The 6498-nt window shown below is 37.5% G+C and overlaps 1 long non-coding RNA gene across 1 annotated transcript in view; it reads left to right on the top strand.

The window, feature by feature from the left end:
* The first annotated feature begins 3292 nt into the window (after positions 1 to 3292).
* The window catches only part of LOC145256317 (uncharacterized), a 163933-nt gene continuing 160727 nt past the window's right edge, over positions 3293 to 6498 (top strand). The window contains exon 1 of the long non-coding RNA XR_013863973.1: positions 3293 to 3370. This is a non-coding gene — a long non-coding RNA (uncharacterized LOC145256317). The remainder of the gene's footprint in view (positions 3371 to 6498) is intronic.

Below are 6498 nucleotides of genomic sequence, written 5' to 3'. Positions count from 1 at the left end.
TCTAGCATGGTAGAGAGAGTTTACCTTCTTTGCAGCAGTCTTGGCAATGTCCTCGATATATCTGTTCTAACTCATGTTCTCCGTAAATGTTAAGCTGAGAAATGTGAAGGAAGTACTTTCAGTCATATCATTAGCCATAGCTATTAGTGGTTGAGCAGATTTCTTGCAATTATTAAAGAAAATAAGTTTAGTCTTGGCAGCAATGAATATGACTCTCCATTTTTGTCCTCATTCCACTACAGACTGGAGGTCTTTCTCTAGGGTTTCCACCATTGCCTTTGATATGTATTCATTCATTTTCCCTCATGTCTGTTATAGAGCATGGTGTCATCAACAAATATACCCATCTCAGAGACAATTTTATCAGGTAAGTCCTTTATGAATATCAGAAATAACAAAGGTCCAAGGATAGACTCCCGAGGTACGCCCACATTTATATCATATTGTTTTAATGTACGACCATCGAGGACAACCTGGATTCTTCTTTTATTTAAGAAGGATTTTATTGTGTTAAGTATTTGTCCAGTAATACCATAGGATCTGATTTTCATGAGAAGACTATCGTGCCATACCCTGTCAAAGGCCATAGATATATTTAAGGCTACTGCCTTAGCCTCCCCTGCTTTATCCCGTGGATGCTATATACGTTCAGAGATTACAGTCAGAATATCTGCAGTAGAACTGACTTGCCTAAACCTATACTCTTGGTTGGACACAAGTTTAACAGCTGTGAGGTGGTGGACTAGAGCTTGATTAATTATGGACTCAAATAAAAAGAGGGTGGAGACTAATGGGGCGATAATTTAATGGGTCAGTTCTTTCGCCAGAATTCTTTTTTATTTTAGACTTATATACTACCTTTTAATGCTCAATTCATGGTGGAGAGATTAATTTAGTATTTGTTCCGTTGTCGTGATACCTTCCTCCCAGCTACTATCTTCCTTGTTGGAGGAGTAGTGTAGTATCTGTTCTGTTGACACGATACCATCCCCAAGGTATTACCTCCTTCAGTAACCGTGATAACTCTAGACATGTTTTATATTTTCCAACCACTAGATTTAAAGCTCATATTTCATTTTCCTTCCACAACTTTCTATCAATGAACGGATCAGCAGATTATTCAAATGACTTTATTAACTTTACCAATAATTTAACAGCCACCACTACAGATTCTTAAATTTTTTTTTTTTTTTAAAGATCAATCTGGCAACCCTGGACAAGAATATGAGTGACCTCCTTTTGATGTATCTTCGTTTCCAAATATCATTATATTAATATATGATCATTGTTATAATAATGTAAGGAAGTTTGATGATCATCGGTTCTTAAGAGTTTAAAAATGAATATTATGTAAAAAAGGGAACATTGGAAAGAAACAGGGCAAAAAAATAAGAAAAGCATTGTCTTCCAAGAGTTGCTAGATTGAAGGAGTAAATTGAATATTGTCTCTTACAATGTGATTTTATTATTTGCATTGAACTATGTAGCACAATATTATTTTCTGAATATTTATTAGTGCTTATTAATCTATCTCATTTGGGTCAGTTTTATATTTTAAATGTAATGAACACTATTTTCATAGGTATATTAATAAACTCATATTTGCAGCATGTTATTAGTTTTTTTTGTAAAAAAGAACTCTAATTTTTTTGTGCTATTCAGAAAAACATCAGTCTTATCAAGATATTTGATTAACATAATGCACATAAGTTCGTTGGAAGATGTTGTCAGCAACGACGGATGAGAGATTAGCAGCAGCACTAGGCAACCCCCCCCCCGCACATATACAAATTAGGAAGTGTGCGCGAGAAGAAGGAGAAAAAGGGAAAAATGCAGCACATGCTCGGGGGAGGGAGAAACAAAGTAGACGATGAAGAAAATGGACGTGTGAAGACGCAGATGAGAAATGGTTAATTATGGCCGGCAAAGAAAAGTGAGATGGGCGATGACGAGAGACTTTTAAGTGGTGTTGAAACAAATATAGTGATGATAAATAACTTTTGTTAAAAATGAAAAAAATGCCGACCCCGATTTTATTTACTTATTTCCAGTTTATTTTTATGAATTTTATTTTTCTGAATTTTATTTTTTATGAATTACTAAAGTAAAGTTTAATGGCCACGTTACACCACTAGTTTGTATTATCATTGCTACAATCATTGTAAAACTATTTTTGGGTATTTAGCAGAGAAGCCAACAAACGACGTCAACGAAATATATATATATATATATATCCATTCATGTGAAATCTTTTTATCATTTTTCTTTTACCTCCTATTCCCCTTACCTCACCTTTTTTTTTAACCAAGTAAGATCTGTGACTTACTTGTAGTTTCATTAAATACTTTTATATGCAAAATCCGATCCTGCATTTTGCTAATTCCTGCCCTCTGATGAGAAGGAGAGTATTTCTTCGAAACTCCGCGGATTAAGGACTATCCACTTATCTTGTGCTTCCTTTTTTAAAATTAAATATGTTTTTAACTCTTTTTCAAGATGTCTTTTAACATGTTTTATTAATCATTTGTTCATATATATATATATATATATATATATATATATATATATATATATATGCATATATATAAAGTTAATTTTATATCTACTTGGCTCATTTGTTTTGGTTTTCAAGTAGTTTTTATTGCTCTTTATTTAATCTAAAAAAAAAAAAATCAGTTTTTCCGAGCGAATTTGAAAAAAAAAAAAAAAAAAAAATGGCGGCATCTTCTTTGGAAGAAACAAGCCTGGTTTTGAATGGTTTAAAGGTGCTTTGAATTTTTTTGTATTTTTTTTTACGAGAGTATCCAGCGTAATATAAACACTCTCATCCTCCCCATGTGAAGAACGGCTTTCAGAATAAACACTCTCAACCTCCCTATTAAGAACGGCTTTCAGAATAAACACCCCCAATCTTCCGATGTTAAAAACGGCTTCAGAAATTAGCACCCCCCCCTAACCTCAAAAGTCGTTATTAACATGGGGAGGTTGGGGTGTTTATAGTACGATTGGTACGCTCGTAAAAAATACCCCCAAAAATTAAAAACGAGGCTTGCTTCTTCCAAAGCAGAAGATGCTGCCATTTTATTTTCTCAAATCTGCTTGGAAAAACTGTATTTTTGAGATTAAATAAAGAGCAATAAAAACTATAATATTTGGTACTTATTCAATTAGTCTAACAATATTCAGAATGGAAACAATTTTGAGTTCAGCCATATTTGGCTCTTTATTTCCAAGGTCAAAGCGACCTTATTAAAAAAAAAAAACCTCCAACAACACTTCAACGTTAAACTACTTAAGTTCAAGTATACACCGTTTCATTTCCGAAATTCTATCATCAACATCTTTGGTTTTGAGGTCACACTTATATCAGGTCAGTACAAAAATGTTTTTTTTTTCTGGTTTGTAGAAAGGCCATTTTAAACGATTATAATCCATTTTATGCATATTGTTATTGCTTAAATAACACCATGATTAATTTGTAAGTTTTCTTATTATATTATTAAAGCATCATTTATGTTTGTATTACTGTACACATAGATTCGAAAAAGTTGTCAAAAAACAAATATATAACAAATAAATCTTATCAAAGGCAAGATAAGTTACTTTTCTACCTAACTGGATATGTTTTTTGTGTTTTTATTTAATGTTTCTTGTCCATTAACTTCGAGTAGATCTATGGTCTCGACCAGGGGCTCATATTTGCTTCCACGCACATGCCCGCTTTAAAAGGACAGGCTTAGCGTTTGTAAGCCAGGTGGGCATAGAATCTCCAGTGGCCGATTTCGTTTGGAAATTGAAGAGACGTTCATCGGAAGTACAATTAGTGGAGGTGGAAAGCAGTGAGCGAATGCTGTGGAGGAATAAATCTAGTACTCTTTCCCAATTTGTAGCGTGAAGGTTTCTCGACCACAGAGCCAGACTTACCGTCAGCCAGATGATACCGTTATATCTTTTCACTTGTCCGTTACCTTGAGGGTTGAAAGCAGTTGTTCGACTAGTAGCAATGCCTCGAGAAAGCAAGAATTCCTTTAGTTCCTCCGACATGCAAGCAGTTCCACGATCAGAATGTATGAAAGAAGGGTTTCCAAATATGGAGAATAAATTAGTTAAGTGTTTCCGGACAGTTGCAGCTGAAACATCGGCACAGGGAAAAGCGAAAGGAAAGCGCGAGTATTCAATAATGACAGTCAGCATGTATCTGTTGTGGGAATTTGAAGGTAACGGTCCTTTGAAATTCACACTTAGTCTCTCAAAAGGCTGACTTGCCTTTACGAGAGTCTGAGGAGCCGTTTTGAGAAACCTGGGTTTTATTTCGGAACAGACCCGACAGGCTTTTGTAACTGCTTTCACATCTTCCACAGAGTATGAGAGATTTTTGGTTCTGACGAAGTGTACCATCCTGGTTACCCCCGGATGGCATAAATCTGTGTGCAAAGAGTGTAATTTGTCAGCAGAGGTGGTAGAAGAACAAATTCGAGACAAATCGTCTGCAGCGGTATTCTGTTTCCCTGGACGATAAGCGATATCATAGTTAAAACAGGCAACTCCAGCTTCCATCTTGTAATCTTCTCATTTTTTATTTTACTCTTTCCTTTGGGTCGAACATAAAAGAGACAGATTTTTGGTCAGTGATCAATTTGAAATGCTTCCCCAGCAGTAAATGTCGCCATTTTCGGATCGCTTCTACAATTGCATAGGCCTCCTTTTCGACCGCAGAATACTTCTGCTCGGCGGAGATTAAAGTTCTTGAAAAGAAGGCCACTGGTCGAGAGTTCTGGGTTAGGAAGGCAGCGATAGCATGCTCTGAAGCATCGGTTTCGACCTCAAGGGGAAGAGAAGAGTCTATGGGATGATTTCGCAATTTCTTTCTTCAGTTCTCTAAAGGCGTTAGTTTGTTCCTTAGTGAGAGGAAACTTGGTAACTTTGGTAAGAGGGTGCAATTTCTCAGAGAAGTTGGATATCCATTTTGAATAATGAGAAAACATTCCCATCGCTCGACAAAGAGAAGAAAGGTCTGGAGGAACAGGCAAGTCCATCAAACCTTTGAGCCTGTCAGAGTCTGGTTTTACTGAACCTTTGCTTATAGTGTACCCAAGCAGGTCTACAGAAGCAAGATAGTAGTGACACTTGTTTTCGTTCAGGGTTAGTTCATACTTCGCCACTGCCTTCATAAAGCTTTGTGAATTGGTATCATGCTCAGCCTGATTTCCCCACAAACTGTAACTTTGTCAATGTAGGCGAAGGTTCCTTGGAGGTCCTCTCGTTTGATGACATCATCGATGACTCATTGGAAACTGGCTACTCCATTGGTTACTCCGAACGGAATCCGAATAAACTGGTAGAAGGATCCAGAAGCTTCAAAGGCGGTATACTTTTGTTCTTCCGGTTTGATGACAACTTGATGATAGGCACTGGTGTAATCAAGAGTGCTAAACACTTGGTAAGTGGCAATCTCATTTACTATATCCTCCATTCGAGGAAGAAGATAAGCGTCTAGGAGAGTGAAACGATTTATCGTTTGGGAGTAATCCACAACAAGCCTCTTCTTATGATTCTCAGAAGACGCTACAAGAGTTTGAGCTCTCCACGAAGATTGAGAGGGTTCTGTAATACCTTCGTTTAGCATACGAGTTATTTCTGATTTAATAAATTCGGCATCAGGTAGGGTATGTCTCCGGGATTTAATGGCTATTGGGTGACAGTTGGCGGTTAGGTTTGTAAAGAGATAGGGGTAAGGAACATTTTTAATGGCGGTTAGCTCACAAACAGAGAGAGCGGGGAGAGGTCCTCCGAAAGGTATTGCTACTGACGAATGGCGGTTTAAAAATTTATGCCCAAGAATAATGTCACTGCATAAGTCTGCGATAATCGACAGTTTGATATTATTGTAGACCCTTCCTTTCAGACTGAGAGATACAACACAATATCCAAGAGTAGTAGATGTATGAGAACTGCTAGCCATTAAGATTCTCTCCGAACTTGGCAAGACTGCTAACCCAAGCTTCTTAACTTTATCAGGGTGGATGAAATTTTCGGAGCTCCCGGTATCGACGAGTATACTCATAGGTTCACCCCTGATTTTTCCCCATAAGGACGAACAAGATAGACTTTTTGAGGAATTAAAACAAGGAACCGAAGAAGCAAGAAGAGACTCACTGCAATTTGTAGCAGCTGCCGTTGGAGATCTACAGACACGTGCAAAATGCCCCTTCTTCTTGCAGTTTTTACACATCGAGTTTCTTGCGGCACAACTTGCCCTGTTATGCTTTGGTTTTCCACAGAAGAAGCATTTCTGCCGCGGGAGTGCCGCTGCTGTGGGTTGCTCCTCATGCTCAGTCAGGTGGTTCTCATCCTCTTCGTTTTTAGCAGCAGATATGGATGCAGTCAAAGAGTCTGACTGGACGTAAGTAGATAGTTGTTTTTGAGCGGACTCCAACGTGAGCGCTTGGTCATACGCCATGTGTAAGTCGAGTCTCTTGTTTTCCAAAAGTCTTTGTC

This window comes from Euprymna scolopes, chromosome 32, assembly GCF_053919585.1.
Source record: "Euprymna scolopes isolate OS-2025 chromosome 32, ASM5391958v1, whole genome shotgun sequence".
Lineage (NCBI taxonomy): Eukaryota > Metazoa > Mollusca > Cephalopoda > Sepiida > Sepiolidae > Euprymna > Euprymna scolopes.
The sequence above is the reverse complement of the archived record's forward strand: the minus strand, read 5'-3'. Positions and strand labels throughout refer to the sequence as shown.